We start from the raw sequence: 21,781 nt of genomic DNA on the forward strand, positions 1-21,781 counted from the left end.
ATATCTGAGTTTCCTATCAATACAATTCTAGCATGGATAATAAACGATTATCATGAACAAGGAAATATAATAATAACTTATTTATTATTGCCTCTAGGGCATATTTCCAACAGTCTCCCACTTGCACTAGAGTCAATAATCTAGTTCACATCGCCATGTGATTAACACTCACAGGTCACATCGCCATGTGAACAACATCCAAAGAGTTTACTAGAGTCAATAATCTAGTTCACATCACTATGTGATTAACACTCAATGTGTTCTGGGTTTGATCATGTTGCTTGTGAGAGAGGTTTTAGTCAACGGGTCTGCAACATTCAGATCCATATGTACTTCGCAAATCTCTATGTCATCTTGTAGATGCAACTACTACGCTACATTTGGAGCCATTTCAAATAACTGTTCTACTTGGAGCTATTCCAAATCGTTGCTCCATTATACGTATCCGGTATCTCTACTCAGAGCTATCCGGATAGGTGTTAAGCTTGCGTTGACGTAACTCTTTACGTCGAACTCTTTATCACCTCCATAACCGAGAAACATATCCTTATTCCTCTAAGGATAATTTTGACCGCTATCTGGTGATCTACTCCTAGATCACCTTCGTACCCTCTAGCTAGACATGTGGCAAGGCACACATCAGGTGTGGTACACAGCATAGCATACTATGGAGCCTATGTCTAAGCATAGGGGACGACCTTCGTCCTTTCTCTCTGTTCTGTCGTGGTCGAGCTTTAAGTCTTAACTTCGTACCTTACAACTCAGGCAAGAACTCCTTCTTTGACTGGTCCATCTTGAACACCTTCAAGATCATGTCAAGGTATGTGCTCATTTGAAAGTACCATTAAGCGTTTTGATCTATCCTTATAGATCTTGATGCTCAATGCTCAAGTAGCTTAATCCAGGTTTTCCATTGAAAAACACTTTTCAAATACCTATATGCTTTCCAGAAATTCTACGTCATTTCTGATCAACAATATGTCAACAACATATACTCATCAGAAATTCTATAGTGCTCCCACTCACTTCTTTGGAAATACAAGTTTCTCATAAACTCTGTATACACCCAAAATCTTTGATCATCTCATCAAAGCATACATTCCAACTCCGAGATGCTTACTCCAGTCCTTAGAAGGATTGCTGGAGCTTTGCATACTTATTAGCATCTTTCAGGATTGACAAAACCTTCCGGTTGTATCACATACAACCTTTCCTCAAGAAAATCATCGAGGAAACAATGTTTTGACATCCTATCTGCAAGATTTCATAAATAATGCAGTAATCACTAACATAATTCCAACAGACTCGTAGCATCGCTACGGGTGAGAAAGTCTCATCGTAGTCAACTCCTTGAACTTGTCGAAAAACATCTTAATGACCAGTCGAGCTTTCTTAATGGTGAAACTTACCATCATTGTCCCTCTTCCTTTTAAAATCCATCTGTACTCAACAGCCTCACGACCATCGAGCTGTTCTGTCAAAGTCTACACTTTGTTTTCATACATGGATCCTCTCTCGGATTTTATGGCCTCGAGCCATTTATCGGAATCCGGGCCCACCATCGCTTCTCCATGGCTCGTAGGTTCATTGTTGTCTAGCAACATGACTTCCAAGACAGGATTACGTACCACTCAGAAGTAGTACGCATCCTTGTCATCCTACGAGGTCTGGGAGTGACTTGATCCGAAGTCTCATGATCAATATCATAAGCTTCCACTTCAATTGGTGTAGGTGCCACAGGAACAACTCTGTGCCCTGCTATACACAAGTTGAAGTGACGGTTCAATAACCTCATCAAGTCTCCACCGTCCTCCCACTCAATTCTTTCGAGATAAACTTTTCCTCGAGATAGGACCCAATTCTAGAAACAATCCCTTATTGCTTTCGGATCTGAGACAGGAGGTATACCCAACTGTTTTGGTGTCCTATGAAGATGCATTTATCCGCTTTGGGTTCGAGCTTATCATCCTGAAACCTTTTCACATAAGCGTCGCAGCCCCAAACTTTTTAAGAAATGACAGCTTAGGTTTAAAGTGAATGTGGTTGTCTCTGATGCCTAACCCATAAACTATCGTGGTAATTTGATAAGAGACATCATGGTATGCATCATATCCAATAGGGTGCAGTTATGATGTTCGGACACACCATCACACTATGGTGTTCCAGGCTGTATTAGTTGTGAAACAATTTCCACAATGTCTTAATTCTGTGCCAAACATGTAATTTAGATATTCATCTCTATGATGATATCATAGATATTTTATCCTCTTGTCACGACGATCTTTCAACTTCACCCTGAAATTACTTGAACCTTTCAATAATTCAGACTCATGATTTATCAAGTAAATGTACTCAACATCTACTCAAATCATCTATGAAGTAAGAACATAACGATATCCACTACACGCCTCAGCACTCATTGGACTGCACACATCAAAATGTATTACTTCCAACAAGTTGCTTTCCAGTTCCATTTTACTGAAACCGAGGCTTTCAGTCATCTTGCCCATGTGGTATGATTTGCATGTCTCAAGTGATTCAAAATCAAGAGAGTCCAAACAATCCATTTGCATGGTGTTTCTTCATGCATATACACCAATAGACAGGTTTCGCATGTCCCAAACTTTTCAAAAACGAGTGAGCCCAAAGATCCATCAACATGGAGCTTCTTCATACGTTTTATACCGGTATGACTTAAGTGGCAGTGCCACAAGTAGGTGGTACTATCATTACTATCCTATATCTTTTGGCATGAACATGTGTATCACTATGATCGAGATTCAACAAACAATTCATTTTAGGTGTAAGACCATTGAAGGTATTATTCAAATAAATAGATTAACCATTATTCTCCTTAAATGAATAACCGTATTGCGATAGACATAATCCAATCACGTCTATGCTCAACGCAAACACAAAATAACAATTATTTAGGTTTAACACCAATCTCGATGGTAGAGGGAGCGTGCGATGCTTGATCATATCAACATTGGAAACACTTCCAACACATATCGTCTGCTCACCTTTAGCTAGTCTCCGTTTATTCTGTAGCTTTTATTTCGAGTTACTAACACTTAGCAACCGAACCGGTATCTAATACCCTGGTGCTACTAGGAGTACTAGTAAAGTACACATTAACATAATGTATATCCAATATACTTCTATCGACCTTGCCAGCCTTCTAATCTACCAAGTATCTAGGGTAATTCTGCTCCAATGGCTGTTCCTCTTATTACAGAAGCACTTAGTCTCGGGTTTGGGTTCAACCTTGGGTTTCTTCACTAGAGCAGCAGCTGGTTTGCCGTTTCATGAAGTATCCCTTCTTGCCCTTGCCCTTCTTGAAACTAGTGGTTTCACCAACTATCAACAATTGATGCTCCTTCTTGATTTCTACTTTTGTGGTGTCAAACATCACGAATATCTCAAGGATCATCATATATGTCCCTGATATATTATAGTTCATCACGAAGCTCTAGCAGCTTGGTGGTAATGACTTCGGAGAACTATCACTATTTCATTTGGAAGATCAACTCCCACTTGATTCAAATGATTGTTGTACTCAGACAATCTGAGCACAAGCTCAACAATTGAACTTTTCTCCCTTAGTTTGCAGGTTAAGAAAATCGTCGAAGGTCTTATACCTCTTGACGTGGGCACGAGCCTGAAATCCCAATTTCAGCCCTCAAAACATCTCATATGTTTCGCGACGTTTCAAAACGTCTTCGGTGCCTCAACTCTAAACCGGTTAACTGAACTATCACGTAGTTATCAAATGCGTATGTCAGATGTTCGCAACATCCACATACGACGTTCGAGGTTCAGCACACTGAGCGGTGCATTAAGGACATAAGCCTTCTATGAAGCAATGAGGACAATCCTCAGTTTACGGACCTAGTCCGCATAATCGCTACTATCAACTTTCAACTAAATTTTCTCTATGAACATATCTAAACAGTAGAACTGAAGCGCGAGCTACGACATAATTTGTGAAGACCTTTTGACTATGTTCAGGATAATTAAGTTCATCTTATGGACTCCCACTCAGATAGACATCCCTCCAGTCATCTAAGTGATTACATGATCCGAGTCGACTAGGCCGTGTCCGATCATCACGTGAGACGGACTAGTCAACATCGGTGAACATCTTCATGTTGATCGTATCTGCCATACGACTCATGCTCGACCTTTCGGTCTTCTATGTTCCGAGGCCATGTCTGTACATGCTAGGCTTGTCAAGTCAACCTAAGTGTTTCGCGTGTGTAAATCTGGCTTACACCCGTTGTATGTGAACGTAAGAATCTAGCACCCGATCATCACGTGGTGCTTCGAAACAATGAACTGTCGCAACGGTGCACAGTTAGGGGGAACACTTTCTTGAAATTATTATGAGGGATCAACTTATTTACTACCGTCGTTCTAAGTAAACAAGATGTATAAACATGATAAACATCACATGCAATCAAATAGTGACATGATATGGCCAATATCATATTGCTCCTTTTGATCTCCATCTTCGGGGCTCCATGATCATCATCGTCACCGGCATGACACCTGTTGGGGAACGTAGCAATAATTCAAAAATTTCCTACGTGTCACCAAGATCAATCTATGGAGAGACCAGCAATGAGGGGAAGGAGAGTGCATCTACATACCCTTGTAGATCGCTAAGCGGAAGCATTCAAGTGAACGGGGTTGATGGAGTCGTACTCGTCGTGATCCAAATCACCGATGACCAAGTGCCGAACGGACAGCACCTCCGCGTTCAACACACGTACAGCCCGGTGACGTCTCCACGCCTTGATCCAGCAAGGAGAGAGGGAGAGGTTGAGGAAGACTCCATCCAGCAGCAGCACAACGGCGTGGTGGTTGTGGAGGAGCGTGGCAATCCTGCAGGGCTTCGCCAAGCACCACGGGAGAGGAGAAGGACTTGGGAGAGAGGGAGGGCTGCACCATCTAGAGGAGAGGAACTCTCGTGTCTTGTGCAGCCCCAAAACCTCCACTATATATAGGGGCAAGGGGGAGGGGGAGGCGCCCTAGGGTTTCCCCTAGGGGGGCGGCGGCCAGGGCAGATGGGATCTCCCCCTTGGGTGACGTGGCCCCCAAGCCAGGAGGTGGGAACCCTAGATGGGGCGCCCCAAACCCCCTGGTCACGTGGGATTAGGTGAGGGGGGCGCACAGCCCCTTAGTGGGCTGGTTTGCCCCCTTCCCTTGGCCCATGAAGCCCCCCAACACTTGCCGGGGCTGCCGAAACACCTTTCGGTCATGCTGGTCATCACCCGGTACCTCCGGAACACTCCCGGACTCCAAAACCCTTCGTCCAATATATCAATCTTTACGTCCGGACCATTCCGGAACTCCTCGTGACGTCCGGGATCTCATCCGGGACTCCGAACAACATTCAGTAACCACATACAAGCTTCCTTTATAACCCTAGCGTCATCGAACCTTAAGTGTGTAGACCCTACGGGTTCGGGAGACATGCAGACATGACCGAGACGTTCTGCGGTCAATAACCAACAGCGGGATCTAGATACCCATGTTGGCTCCTACATGTTCCATGATGATCTCATCGGATGAACCACGATGTCAAGGACTCAATCAATCCCGTATGCAATTCCCTTTGTCTATCGGTACGATACTTGCCCGAGATTCGATCGTCGGTATCCTGATACCTTGTTCAATCTCGTTACCGACAAGTCTCTTTACTCGTTCCGTAACACATCATCCCGTGATCAACTCCTTGATCACATTGTGCACATTATGATGATGTCCTACCAAGTGGGCCCAGAGATACCTCTCCGTCACACGGAGTGACAAATCCCAGTCTCGATTCGTGCCAACCCAACATGCACTTTCGGAGATACCCGTAGTGTACCTTTATAGCCACCCAGTTACGTTGTGACGTTTGGCACACCCAAAGCACTCCTACGGTATCCGGGATTTGCACAATCTCATGGTCTAAGGAAATGATACTTGACATTAGAAAAGCTTTAGCATACGAACTACACGATCTTGTGCTATGCTTAGGATTGGGTCTTGTCCATCACATCATTCTCCTAATGATGTGATCCCGTTATCAACGACATCCAATGTCCATGGTCAGGAAACCGTAACCATCTATTGATCAACGAGCTAGTCAACTAGAGGCTTACTAGGGACATGGTGTTGTGTATGTATCCACACATGTATCTGAGTTTCCTATCAATACAATTATAGCATGGATAATAAACGATTATCATGAACAAGGAAATATAATAATAACTTATTTATTATTGCCTCTAGGGCATATTTCCAACAGTCTCCCACTTGCACTAGAGTCAATAATCTAGTTCACATCGCCATGTGATTAACACTCACAGGTCGCATCGCCATGTGACCAACATCCAAGAGTTTACTAGAGTCAATAATCTAGTTCACATCACTATGTGATTAGCACTCAATGAGTTCTGGGTTTGATCATGTTGCTTGTGAGAGAGGTTTTAGTCAACGGGTCTGAACCTTTCAGATCCGTGTGTGCTTTACCAATCTCTATGTCATCTCCTAGATGCAGCTACCACGCTCTATTTGGAGCTATTCCAAATAACTGTTCTATTATACGAATCCAGTTTACTACTCAGAATAATCTGGATTAGTGTCAAAGTTTGCATCGGCGTAACCCTTTACGACGAACTCTTTTACCACCTCCATAATCGAGAAAATTCCTTAGTCCACTAGTTACTAAGGATAACTTTGACCGCTGTCCTCTGATCCATTCTTGGATCACTCTTGTACCCCTTGACTGACTCATGGCAAGGCACACTTCAGGTGCGGTACACAGCATAGCATACTGTAGAGCCTATGTCTTAAGCATAGGGGACGACCTTCGTCCTTTCTCTCTATTCTGCCATGGTCGACCTTTAAGTCTTAACTTCATACCTTACACCTCAGGCAAGAACTTCTTCTTTGACTGGTCCATCTTGAACACCTTCAAGATCATGTCAAGGTATGTGCTCATTTGAAAGTACCATTAAGCGTTTTGATCTATCCTTATAGATCTTGATGCTCAATGCTCAAGTAGCTTAATCCAGGTTTTCCATTGAAAAACACTTTCCAAATAACCCTATATGCTTTCCAGAAATTCTACGTCATTTCTGATCAACAATATGTCAACAACATATATTCATCAGAAATTCTATAGTGCTCCCACTCACTTCTTTGGAAATACAAGTTTCTCATAAACTTTGTATACACCCAAAATCTTTGATCATCATCAAAGCATACATTCCAACTCCGAGATGCTTACTCCAGTCCTTAGAAGGATTGCTGGAGCTTTGCATACTTATTAGCATCTTTCAGGATTGACAAAACCTTCCGGTTGTATCACATACAACCTTTCCTCAAAAAAATGTCGAGGAAACAATGTTTTGACATCCTATCTGCAAGACTTCATAAATAATGCAGTAATCGCTAATATAATTCCAACAGATTCTTTAGCATCGCTACAAGTGAGAAAGTCTCACCGTAGTCAACTCCTTGAACTTGTCGGGAAACACTTTAACGACAAGTCGAGCTTTCTCAATGGTGACACTTACCATCATTGTCTGTCTTCCTTTTAAAATCCATCTGTACTCAACAGCCTTATGACCATCAAGTAGTTCTTCCAAAGTCTACACTTTGTTTTCATACAAGGATCCTCTCTCGGATTTTATGGCCTCGAGCCATTTATCGGAATCCGGGCCCACCATCGCTTCTCCATAGCTCGTAGGTTCATCGTTGTCTAGCAACATGACTTCCAAGACAGGATTACGTACCACTCTGAAGTAGTACGCATCCTTGTCATCCCACGAGGTTTGGTAGTGACTTGATCTGAAGTTTCATGATCACTATCATAAGCTTCCACTTCAATTGGTGTAGGTGCCACAGGAACAACTCCCTATGCCCTGTCACACACTAGTTGAGGAGACGGTTCAATAACCTCATCAAGTCTCCACCATCCTCCCACTCAATTCTTTCGAGAGAAACTTTTCCTCGAGAAAGGACCCGATTCTAGAAACAATCCCTTATTGCTTTTGAATCTGAGACAGGAGGTATACCCAACTGTTTTGGGTGTCCTATGAAGATGTATTTATCCGCTTTGGGTTCGAGCTTATCAGCCTGAAACTTTTTCACATAAGCGTCGCAGCCCCAAACTTTTAAGTAATGACAGCTTAGGTTTCTTTAAACCATAGTTCATACGGTGTCATCTCATCGAAATTACGTGGTGCCCCTTTTAAAGTGAATGTGGTTGTCTCTAATGCCTAACCCATAAAACTCTTGTGGTAATTCGATAAGAGACATCATGGTATGCATCATATCCAATAGGGTGCAGTTATGATGTTCGGACACACCATCACACTATGGTGTTCCAAGCTATATTAGTTGTGAAACAATTTCCACAATGTCTTAATTCTGTGCCAAACTCGTAATTCAGATATTCATCTCTATGATCATATCATAGACACTTTATCCTCTTGTCACGACGATCTTTCAACTTCACCCTGAAATTACTTGAACCTTTCAATAATTCAGAGTCGTGATTCATCAAGTAAATATACTCAACATCTACTCAAATCATCTGTGAAGTAAGAACATAACGATATCCACTACATGCCTCAGCACTCATTGGACTGCACACATCAAAATGTATTACTTCCATCAAGTTGCTTTCCAGTTCCATTTTACTGAAACCGAGGCTTTCAGTCATCTTGCCCATGTGGTATGATTTGCATGTCTCAAGTGATTCAAAAATCAAGTGAGTCCAAACGGTCCATTTTGCATGGAGTTTCTTCATGCATAAACACCAATAGACATGGTTCGCATGTCTCAAACTTTTCAAAAACGAGTGAGCCCAAAGATCCATCAACATGGAGCTTCTTCATGCGTTTTATACCGATATGACTTAAGTGGCAGTGCCACAAGTAGGTGGTACTATCATTACTATCTTATATCTTTTGGCATGAACATGTGTATCACTACGACCGATATTCAATAAACCATTCATCTTAGGTGCAAGATCATTGAAGGTATTATTCAAATAAACAGAGTAACCATTATTCTCCTTAAATGAATGACCGTATTGCGATAGTCATAATCCAATCATGTCTATGCTCAACGCAAACACCAATCTCGATGGTAGAGGGAGCGTACGATATTTGATCAACCTTGGAAACACTTCCAACACATATCGTCTGCTCACCTTTAGCTAGTCTCCGTTTATTCTGTAGCTTTTATTTCGAGTTACTAACACTTAGCAACCGAACCGGTATCTAATACCCTGGTGCTACTAGGAGTACTAGTAAAGTACACATTAACATAATGTATATCCAATATACTTCTATCGACCTTGCCAGCCTTCTAATCTACCAAGTATCTAGGGTAATTCTGCTCCAATGGCTGTTCCTCTTATTACAGAAGCACTTAGTCTCGGGTTTGGGTTCAACCTTGGGTTTCTTCACTAGAGCAGCAGCTGGTTTGCCGTTTCATGAAGTATCCCTTCTTGCCCTTGCCCTTCTTGGATCGCTGTCTTGTGATCCATTCTTGGATCACTCTTGTACCCCTTGACTGACTCATGGCAAGGCACATTTCAGGTGCGGTACATAGCATGGCATACCGTATAGAGCCTATGACAAAAGCATAGGGGACGACCTTCGTCCTTCCTCTTTCTTCTGCCGTTGTCGAGCTTTAAGTCTTAATTTCATACCTTACAACTCAGGCAAGAACTCCTTCTTTGACTGATCCATCTTGAACACCTTCAAGATCATGTCAAGGTATGTGCTCATTTGAAAGTACCATTAAGCGTTTTGATCTATCCTTATAGATCTTGATGCTCAATGTTCAAGTAGCTTAATCCAGGCTTTCCATTGAAAAACACTTTCCAAATAACCCTATATGCTTTCCAGAAATTCTACGTCATTTCTGATCAACAATATGTCAACAACATATATTCATCAGAAATTCTATAGTGCTCCCAGTCACTTCTTTGGAAATACAAGTTTCCCATAAACTTTGTATACACCCAAAATCTTTGATCATCTCATCAGAGCATACATTCCAACTCCGAGATGCTTACTCCAGTCCTCAGAAGGATTGCTGGAGCTTTTGCATACTTATTAGCATCTTTCAGGATTGACAAAACCTTCCGGTTGTATCACATACAACCTTTCCTCAAAAAATGTCGAGGAAACAATGTTTTGACACCCTATCTGCAAGATTTCATAAATAATGCAGTAATCGCTAATATAATTCCAACAGACTCTTAGCATCGCTACGAGTGAGAAAGTCTCATCGTAGTCAACTCCTTGAACTTGTCGGAAAACATCTTAACGACAAGTCGAGCTTTCTTAATGGTGACATTTACCATCATTGTCCGTGTTCCTTTTAAAATCCATCTGCACTCAACAGCCTTACGACCATCGAGTTGTTCTGCCAAAGTCTACACTTTGTTTCATACATGGATCCTTTCTCGGATTTTATGGCCTCGAGCCATTTATCGGAATCCGGGCCCACCATCGCTTCTCCATAGCTCGTAGGTTCATTGTTGTCTAGCAACATGACTTCCAAGATAGGATCATGTACCACTCTGAAGTAGTACGCATCCTTGTCATCCCACGAGGATTGGTAGTGACTTGATCTGAAGTTTCATGATCACTATCATAAGATTCCACTTCAATTGGTGTAGGTTCCACAGGAACAACTCCCTGTGCCCTGTCACACACTAGTTGAAGAGACGGTTCAATAACCTCATCAAGTCTCCACCATCCTCCCACTCAATTCTTTCGAGAGAAACTTTTCCTCGAGAAAGGACCCGATTCTAGAAACAATCCTTTATTGCTTTTGGATCTGAGATAGGAGGTATACCCAACTGTTTTGGGTGTCCTATGAAGATGCATTTATCCGCTTTGGGTTCGAGCTTATCAGCCTGAAACCTTTTCACATAAGCGTCGCAGCCCCAAACTTCTAAGAAATGACAGCTTAGGTTTCTCTAAACCATAGTTCATATGGTGTCATCTCATCGGAATTACGTGGTGCCCTATTTAAAGTGAATGTGGTTGTCTTTAATGCCTAACCCATAAACTATCGTGGTAATTCGAGAAGAGACATCATGGTATGCATCATATCCAATAGGGTGCAGTTATGATGTTCGGACACACCATCACACTATGGTGTTCCAGGCTGTATTAGTTGTGAAACAATTTCCACAATGTCTTAATTCTGTGCCAAACTCGTAATTCAGATATTCATCTCTATGATCATATCATAGATATTTTATCCTCTTGTCACGACGATCTTTCAACTTCACCCTGAAATTACTTGAACCTTTCAATAATTCAAACTCGTGATTCATCAAGTAAATATACTCAACATCTACTCAAATCATCTGTGAAGTAAGAACATAACGATATCCACTACACGCCTCAGCACTCATTGGACTGCACACATCAAAATGTATTACTTCCAACAAGTTGCTTTCTAGTTCCATTTTACTGAAAACGAGGCTTTCAGTCATCTTGCCCATGTGGTATTATTTGCATGTCTCAAGTGATTCAAAATCAAGTGAGTCCAAACGGTCCATTTGCATGGAGTTTTCTTCATGCATATACACCAATAGACATGGTTCGCATGCATCAAACTTTTCAAAAACGAGTGAGCCCAAAGATCCATCAACATGGAGCTTCTTCATGCGTTTTATACCGATATGACTTACGTGGCAGTGCCACAAGTAGGTGGTACTATCATTACTATCTTTTGGCATGAACATGTGTATCACTACGATCGAGATTCAATAAACCATTCATTTCAGGTGTAAGACCATTGAAGGTATTATTCAAATAAATAGAGTAACCATTATTCTCTTTAAATGAATAACCGTATTGCAATAGACATAATCCAATCATGTCTATGCTCAACGCAAACACCAATCTCGATGGTAGAGGGAGCGTGCGATGCTTGATCATATCAACATTGGAAACACTTCCAACACATATCATCAGCTCACCTTTAGCTAGTCTCCGTTTATTCTGTAGCTTTTATTTCGAGTTACTAACACTTAGCAACCGAACCGGTATCTAATACCCTGGTGCTACTAGGAGTACTAGTAAAGTACACATTAACATAATGTATATCCAATATACTTCTATCGACCTTGCCAGCCTTCTCATCTACCAAGTATCTAGGGTAATTCTGCTCCAGTGGCTGTTCCCTTTATTACAGAAGCACTTAGTCTCGGGTTTGGGTTCAACCTTGGGTTTCTTCACTAGAACAGCAACTGATTTGTTATTCCATGAAGTATCCCTTTCTTGCCCTTGCCCTTCTTGAAACTAGTGGTTTTACTAACCATCAACGATTGATCCTCCCTTTTGATTTCTACTTTTGCGGTGTCAAACATCGTGAATATCTCAAGGATCATCATATCTATCCCTGATATGTTATAGTTCATCACGAAGCTCTAGCAGCTTGGTGGCAATGACTTTGGAGAAACATCACTATCTTATCTGGAAGATTAACTCCCACTCGATTCAAGTGATTGTTGTACTCAGACAATCTGAGCACAAGCTCAACAATTGAGCTTTTCTCCCTTAGTTTGCAGGCTAAGAAAATCGTCGGAGGTCTTATACCTCTTGACGTGGGCACGAGCCTGAAATTCCAATTTCAGCCCTCGAAACATCTCATATGTTTCGTGACTTTTCAAAACGTCTTCGGTGCCTCAACTCTAAACCGTTTAACTGAACTATCACGTATTTATCAAAAACGTGTATGTCAGATGTTCGCAACATCCACAGACGACGTTCGAGGTTCAGCACACCGAGCGGTGCATTAAGGACATAAGCCTTCTAAGAAGCAATGAGGACAATCCTCAGTTTACGGACCTAGTCCGCATAATTGCTACTATCAACTTTCAACTAATTTTTCTCTAGGAACATATCTAAATAGTAGAACTAAAGCACGAGCTACGACATAATTTGCAAAGATCTTTTGACTATGTTCAGGATAATTAAGTTCATCTTATGAACTCCCACTCAGACAGACATCCCTCTAGTCATCTAAGTGATTACATGATCCGAGTCAACTAGGCCGTGTCCGATCATCACGTGAGACGGACTAGTCAACATCGGTGAACATCTTCATGTTCATCGTATCTACCATACGACTCATGCTCGACCTTTAGGTCTCTTGTGTTCCGAGGCCATGTCTGTACACATGCTAGGCTCGTCAAGTCAACCTAAGTGTTTCGCGTGTGTAAATCTATCGTACACCCGTTGTATGTGGACGTCTGAATCAAACACCCGATCATCACGTGGTGCTTTGAAACAACGAACTGTCGCAACGGTGCACAGTTAGGGGGAACACTTTCTTGAAATTTTAATGAGGGATCATCTTATTTACTACCGTCGTTCTAAGCAAATAAGATGTATAAACATGATAAACATCACATGCAATCAAATAGTGGTGACATGATATGGCCAATATCATATAGCTCATTTGATCTCCATCTTGGGGCTCCATGATCATCTTGTCACCGGCATGACACCATGATCTCCATCATCATGATCTCCATCATCGTGTCTTCTTGAAGTTGTCACGTCATCTATTACTTCTACTACTATGGCTAACGCTTTAGCAATAAAGTAAAGTAATTACATGACGTTTATATTGACACGCAGGTCATAAATAAATAAAGACAACTCCTATGGCTCCTGCCGGTTGTCATACTCATTGACATGCAAGTCGTGATTCCTATTACAAGAACATGATCAATCTCATACATCACATATATCATTCATCACATCCTTTTGTCCATATCACATCACATAGCATACCCTGCAAAAACAAGTTAGACGTCCTCTAATTGTTGTTTGCATGTTTTACGTGGCTGCTATGGGTTTCTAGCAAGAACGTTTCTTACCTACGCAAAGACCACAACGTGATATGCCAATTGCTATTTACCCTTCATAAGGACCCTTTTCATCGAATCCGATCCGACTAAAGTGGGAGAGACAGACACCTGCCAGCCACCTTATGCAACTAGTGCATGTTAGTCGGTGGAACCGGTCTCACATAAGCGTACGTGTAAGGTTAGTCCGGGCCGCTTCATCCCACGATGCCGTCGAATCAAGATTGGACTAGTAACGGTAAGCATATTGAACAAAATCAACGCCCACAACTACTTTGTGTTCTACTCGTGCATAGTAACTACGCGTAGACCTAGCTCATGATGCCACTGTTGGGGAACGTAGCAGAAATTCAAAATTTTCTACGCAACACCAAGATCAATCTATGGAGTAATCTAGCAAGGAGGGAAGGAGAGTGCATCTACATACCCTTGTAGATCGCTAAGCGGAAGCGTTCAAGAGAACGGGGTTGATGGAGTCGTACTCGTCGTGATTCAAATCACCGGAGATCCTAGTGCCAAACGGACGGCACCTCCGCGTTCAACACACGTACAGCCCGGTGACGTCTCCCACGCCTTGATCCAGCAAGGAGAGAGGGGGAGGTTGAGGAAAACTCCATCCAGCAGCAGCACAACGGCGTGGTGGTGGTGGAGTAGCGTGGCAATCCTGCAGGGCTTCGCCAAGCACCACGGGAGAGGAGAATGACTTGGGAGAGGGGAAGGGCTGCACCAAAAGCAAAAATGTATTGAGAGGCCCTCCTTATCCCACTATATATAGGGAGCCCAAGGGGGGGGCGCCGGCCCTAGGAGATCCAATCTCCTAGGGGGGGCGGCGGCCTAGGGACGATTCCCTCCCCCCCAAGGTACCTAGGGGGTGCCTTCCCCTTGTGGGACTCTTCCCTTCTTGAAACCCTAGGCGCATGGGCCCCTTGGGGCTGGTGCCCTTGGCCCATGTAGGCCAAGGCGCACCCCCTACAGCCCATGTGGCCCCCGGGGCAGGTGGCCCCACCCGGTGGACCCCCGGGACCCTTCCGGTGGTCCCGGTACAATACCGATGACCCCAAAACTTGTCCCGATGGCTGAAACAGGACTTCCCATATATAAATCTTTACCTCCGGACCATTCCGGAACTCCTCATGATGTCCGGGATCTCATCCGGGACTCCGAACAACATTCGGTAACCACATACAAACTTCCTTTATAACCCTAGCGTCATCGAACCTTAAGTGTGTAGACCCTACGGGTTCGGGAACCATGCAGACATGACCGAGACGTTCTCCGGTCAATAACCAACAGCGGGATCTGGATACCCATGTTGGCTCCCACATGTTCCTCGATGATCTCATCAGATGAACCACGATGTCAAGGACTTAATCAATCCCGTATACAATTCCCTTTGTCCATCGGTATGATACTTGCCCGAGATTCGATCGTCGGTATCCCGATACCTTGTTCAATCTCGTTACCGGCAAGTCTCTTTACTCGTTCCGTAACACATCATCCCGTGATCAACTCCTTGATCACATTGTGCACATTATGATGATGTCCTACCGAGTGGGCCCAGAGATACCTCTCCGTCACACGGAGTGACAAGTCCTAGTCTCGATTTGTGCCAACCCAACAGACACTTTCGGAGATACCCGTAGTGCACCTTTATAGTCACCCAGTTACGTTGTGACGTTTGGCACACCCAAAGCACTCCTACGGTATCCGGGAGTTGCACAATCTCATGGTCTAAGGAAATGATACTTGACATTAGAAAAGCTTTAGCATACGAACTACACGATCTAGTGCTATGCTTAGGATTGGGTCTTGTCCATCACATCATTCTCCTAATGATGTGATCTCGTTATCAACGACATCCAATGTCCATGGTCAGGAAACCGTGACCATCTATTGATCAACGAGCTAGTCAACTAGAGGCTTACTAGGGACATGGTGTTGTCTATGTATCCACACATGTATCTGAGTTTCCTATCAATACAATTCTAGCATGGATAATAAACGATTATCATGAACAAGGAAATATAATAATAATCAATTTATTATTGCCTCTAGGGCATATTTCCAACAATCTTTACTGTGACGACAATGCAGCACAAGCTAGCAACCAACAATGTTTTCAGGATAACATAACATCATGTTTGAAATATCAAACATCAAAAGAAACAAAAGCACGGAAATGGATGATAAAGGTCCTGGTACATATATTCTTTCCCTTTCTTAATTTCACAACACACATACAGTCGCAATAAAGAGCAAATCAGTTCCATGGTTTGGTTCTACATATAGGTTGGTAAAAAAGGGCTAGTCAATGCAAAAGGGTCCAATTAGTTAGCTAGTCATTCATAAAGTACAATCATGTGAAAAAAGAAAAAGAAGAATAACAAGCGGCCTGCCAATGATGGATATAGTATTATGAGATTTGAGATGTTCATGAAAATAACAGAAAATGATAAAATTGGACCTGATTAAGACCATAGTGAAATCCAATGATGGACAGAAAGGAAATCAATCCTAATATAGCGAGTTCCCTATTGAGTTCAGATGATTACATAGAAACAAATCATGTAACCACCAGCCAGATCAAACATTTATGGATAGGGAGAAAGTGGCAGCTTTCGTGCCGCTACTATACCTTGGATGCGCAGCATTGGATGGGGATCACGAGCACACAGCCGCACCTGTACCCAGTTCCATGGGACCTTGAGAACATGTACCGATTGTTGGCCGCCATCCTCCCTGCGGTTTGGCCTCAAGAGATTTCTTCCACCTCTTTAGAAACCAAAAAATGAAATGCAATATCAGATCACAATTGTACGGATGGAAAAAATATAGTCAATGTAACCTGTGTGCCAAGTTGAAGGAAAATATAAGAATAAATTGCAATATTTATTTCTCACCAAAAAATAACAAGAAAAGATATCTAGTCAGTCCAATTTACCAAAATCTGGACTGTAACATTCTGAGTATTTAAGTGAAGGTGTAGCAGGCAATCAAATGAATATATGGTGAAGGTGGATAAAATGAGGCAATCAACAACTTAGGCATGGGGTCCCATTCGTCGATGGAGAGCATCTGCTGCTCCAAATCAAACAAACAAACAAATATGTTTAGCCCACCAAGAACGGGAGCAATAACCAAACAGCCCCTATCCAGCAGCAATTTTAGGCAGTGACAGGTCAGCTAGATGAGTTAAAAGGTGAGAAATATGAATATTTTGTGTAAGGTAAACATAAAAACTTTTTTGGTAGGACTAAAGAGCTCTTGAATGTTCTGAAGCGCAAAGAATTAGCTATACTACCTAGTAGGACTAGCGTCCGGCAAGCATTGACATGACACGTATGTCATTAACAAAATGATAAGAGTATCAGGATCATGACGCTTTTACTGAAGTGGAATGTTTGTTCTTTCTGCTTTGTGGTGATTCTAAATAACCCCCTTCAAAACCTGAAGAAGAATAAAAAGCTAGTAAGGAGAAAATGCAGCAAACCAAGATGGCTTGGTCAAACGCTTCAACTAAAATCTAGTTGGGCTGGAATTTAAATGCAGTATGTACACATTTCTTGCACATGTCAAATGAGCGATGAATGGATTATTTTTGCAGCACAGAAAGCAAAAACTCTATTCACAACAGAAGAAATTCTGGTTTTACACAAGTAATGGTTAAAGGTTGAAAGTTCAGTGGCACGGCTAATATAACAGTAAAAAAAGACGCCAATTGTGGAATCAAATTGGCAGCAAGATTTTTTCATACTTGGGCATGGAGAGCTCTATATAAATTTAACCAAGAAAATGGATCAATTTGACCTAGGCAGGACCAACCCGAAACCATGGTAAAAAAACTTGAAGCTAGCTCGGTTGATAAATTTGTTACGGCTAAAACAAAATAGAAGCAAGGCCTGCACCATCCATCTCTCTCTCTGAAACCAACCACCCATGCATGTACAAAGTAAACTGGAACCAAGTCCAAGATACTCCATGGATAGGATAGGATCAGATTGGACCAAAGCAAACTAGTTTGCTAGCTAGGCAGGAGCGGTGGCGAAGCGTGACAAAAAATCAAGAGGGGGGCAAATTTTAGAATGATAGCAAAATATACATGAAACATGGCAGCTCGGCTCATCGACAGTCGGTGGCGTGCAACAGTGTGCGACGCTGGCTCGGCGGTTGTGCGGTAGTTAGCAGTCCAAACCAAAAATGGAAAAACAAGATTGAGGAATTGCATGGACTACTTAGTAATCAAATTATCACAGATGAAAAGCATGGAGGCAAGCCGTTGAGACTTTTGACCGACAGAGCTTCATGTACCGGAAGTACGCGCATACAAAATCAATCAAGCTAGCTATGCACCTATGTGATGCGGCACACTAGAACGCTTAGTATTCATGGTTCAAAGAAAATTGCACTTTTGGAAGGGGGGCCATGTCCCAGGTTCCGCGAGTGGGCAGGGGGGAGGTAAACTAAAATGCTGCAAAGAGGAAGGAAGGGTCTTCATCTTACCACCACGGTGGTGCAGGGGCGCCAGATATGGCTGGCCGTGGCAGATCTGAAGAAACAGTGGGAGAAGGGAGGCCTTACTTGCTCCATTGCGGCGTCCCTGCATCTATTGAGCTGCAGCTGCGTGGCGAAGGAAATCAGGGAAGGAGATCAAATCAAATCGAATTGAAAAGATGGGCAAGGGCTAACCTTGAAGCGCAACCATGTGTGTGCTCACTCAGCTCTCATAGCTTCCATCCATGGATGGTCGATCTGGAAGGGGAGGAAGCAGCCTCCCACGTTGACATCCATAATGGGATCCTTGACGAAGCCCTCTTCTCAGTCATGGGAGAAAGATGGATAGAGAGGGAGAGGACGCCAGTTATTGCCGCGGTGGATCTGACCGCCGCCCGACCCGCAATAACGGCACCGGCGTCGCGTGCACTAGGTTCGCCTTCAGGGTCGTCCCCGCCTTCGGGAACGAGGCTATCATCGCAGCGGTTGCGGGATCTTCCCCTAGAAGATTGCCATGGATGGGGAGGTGGCGGCGGCCATGGATGGGGAGGTGGCGGCGGCCATGGATGGGGAGGGTTGGGGATCTGGAAACAGTGTGACCAGGGGAGTCGGGGCTGACAAAGGAGATGGAAGAAGCCGATCGAGATCTACAGAGGAGTCGGGAAGGATGGAGTTGATTGCTTGCCGTTGGATCACAGAAGAGGAGATGGTCTGGATTTGCGATCCGTGGGACGGCTAGCTCAACCAATCACAACACGAGTTTTCCCTCACGCTGGATTGCCACATAAGCGCCATCCATCCATGACGATCCTAATGGTATATAAGAACAAAAAACATAGGCTTCGTGAGTCAACTCGTGACGGTTTTCGTGACGGTCCCTCTTTATTTGTCATAATGGGGCTACCGGGTTGGGGGGGCCATCCTCATGGTGCGTATATGTGACGGATTTTGCGACGAACCTGATAAACCGTCATAATTTGTGACAGTTTTTGGGAACGTCACCAGAAATCTGTCATGGATTAACAGGTTTTTTGTAGTGATGTTTGTCCCAAGCTTGGGGATGATATGTTTTATGAAGATGACATTTTTAACATCCCAAGTTTTTATATGCAAATTTATTATGATGACAGCATGCCTCCTATTTATGATGATTATATTGATGAAAGTGGGTTTGGAAGAGTGTCAACTTTAGGAAGTCATGATCCCACTATTTTGGAGGGTGATGAATCTTATTGTGACAACTATGAAAGTGGATTTGGAGAGCTCATGACTTTATTTAGTAATGATTCCACTATCTTGGGAGAGGTTTCAATTGATTATAATGGGAACAAAGTTGCTACTTATGATGATTATTGTGATGACACTTATCCTACAAAAAGTAGTGATGATTATATTTATAAAACTTGTTGTGATTATGATTACCCTTTTTCTGAACATTACTCTTTCAAAGTGGAAACAATTTATAGTATTCGAGTTTCTTATGATACTCTAACTATTTTGAATGAGAAGAATTTTGCTTATGTGGAGAGTAGTAAACTGTCTGTTCTTGTAGATCATGAAAAGAATGCTTTATGTGATGGTTATATTGTTGAATTCATTCATGATGCTACTGAAAATTATTATGAGGGAGGAACATATGCTTGTAGAAATTGCAATAATATCAAGTTTCCTCTATATGTGTTGACAATCTTGAAGATTTGCTTGTTTTACCTTCCTATGCAAGTTGATTCTTGTTCCCACAAGTTGTTTGCTCACAAAATCCCTATGCAAAATCCCTATGCATAGGAAGTGGATTAGACATAAATGTGCTATTCATATTCTTCATGATGCTCTCTTTATGTTTCAATTCTTATCTTTTATGTGAGCATCATTGAAATCATCATGCCTAGCTGGGGGCGTCAAACGATAGCGCTTGTTGGGAGGCAACCAGTGGCGGAGCCAAGGGGGGGCGAGCAGGGGCCTGGCCCCCCTAATTATCGAGCAAGCACTTACCAGCTTCAAGGTAATTAGCGATAACAAGGGTGAACACTTGTACCTGGCCCCCTCTATCACGTAAACGTAAATTCTAGGAAAGGCAAAGGGCCCATGAGAAAGCCCGCTAATGGCCAGATGGCCTCGTCCGCTAGTAGTTTCCTAGGTGATTGCGCTCTCCCGTGATTAGTGAGTGTGTGGGATTAGCCCTTCCGTCGCCGCCATCCGCTTCCCGCTGCCTGCCTCTGCCCTCCCTGCTCAACTCAGGATCAGATTGGATTCAAACGGCGACGCAGGTGCTTCACTCGTCGATTCTTTAGGCTCGAGCCAATGTACTAAACTTGCCAAGGTTAAGGCCCCGCAGTATATTTTCTAAGCTTATTAGTGATCTGTGATTTATTTTGTATGTATCGATTCTTTCTCAATTCTTTATTTTGCATGTGTTGAACTTATACAACAGAATTTGTTTACTTTGTTTGGGTGATCTGTGATGCCGTCAGAGTTTCTATATTGTATTTGTTCTAGAAATCACCGTAATGCAAATTATCGTATATACTAGTTTCTATATGTGGTGCAAAAATTTCATATGACAAGCTTATAGACAATATAGTGAGTTTTGAAACTTCAGTTCAGCCGCTATGAAGAGAAAAGCACTAAGTACCAAATATCATCAGGATTAATTCATTTCAAAGCATGTTGCTGCAATTAGTTATAACTCTCCCTATCTCAACGGCAAGTGCAAAGCGGATTTTTTTATATTAAAATTATGAACACATGTATTAGAAGTAAAATGTGAGACGGCATGCTTTGTTATTGCTTGATAGTCTACATTGAAAGATAATTAACAGATGCCTCTTTTTCTAATAGAATATGGTGGGGAAACCCTTTTTTGAAAAAGAAAAATTGAAAATTAACAGCTAAGATCCCTGCTGATGAAATTATTAATATCTTCCTTTTTACTATCAATCATGGAGTCAAATTTAAAACAAAACAAATGTACATGTTTATATAGCATCAAAGCACGTCCTTGTTATGGTACTATAAGAAAAAATTGCGCTAGATTTTTTCGTCAACTTGGCTTGGCCCCCCCTATGTCTAAATCCTGGCTCCGCCCCTCGAGGCAACCCAACTTCATTTTTGTGCTTCGCTTTTCGTTCCTGTTTAGTAATAAATAATTAATCTAGCCTCTGTTATGATTGTGTTTTTTATGTTTTAAGTAGTGTTTGTGCCAAGTAGAACCTTCGGGAAGACTTGGGGAAAGTCTTTGCGATCTTGCTGTAAAAAACAGAAACTTTAGAGCTCACGAGATTTTCTGCCATATTTTACTAGAGAGTGAGATTAGGTTGGTTATTTTTGCAGATGATTAATAGATAAATTCCTCACGTCCAGAAGTTTATTTTAGAATTTTTG

The 21,781-nt window shown here is 42.4% G+C and overlaps 1 long non-coding RNA gene across 1 annotated transcript; it reads right to left on the minus strand.

Annotated features, from left to right (window-relative positions):
- Nucleotides 1-16,115: 16,115 nt before the first annotated feature.
- On the minus strand, nucleotides 16,116-19,031 carry LOC147981530 (uncharacterized). Its single transcript, XR_015599918.1, has 3 exons — nucleotides 18,596-19,031; nucleotides 18,410-18,526; nucleotides 16,116-16,681 (listed from the first exon to the last, which is right to left on the minus strand). It is a non-coding gene; the product is annotated as an uncharacterized LOC147981530 (long non-coding RNA).
- Nucleotides 19,032-21,781: the final 2,750 nt, after the last annotated feature.

This window comes from Triticum urartu, chromosome 3A (genome assembly GCF_056163025.1).
Source record: "Triticum urartu cultivar PI428250 chromosome 3A, HENAU_Tu73, whole genome shotgun sequence".
NCBI classification, from domain to species: domain Eukaryota; kingdom Viridiplantae; phylum Streptophyta; class Magnoliopsida; order Poales; family Poaceae; genus Triticum; species Triticum urartu.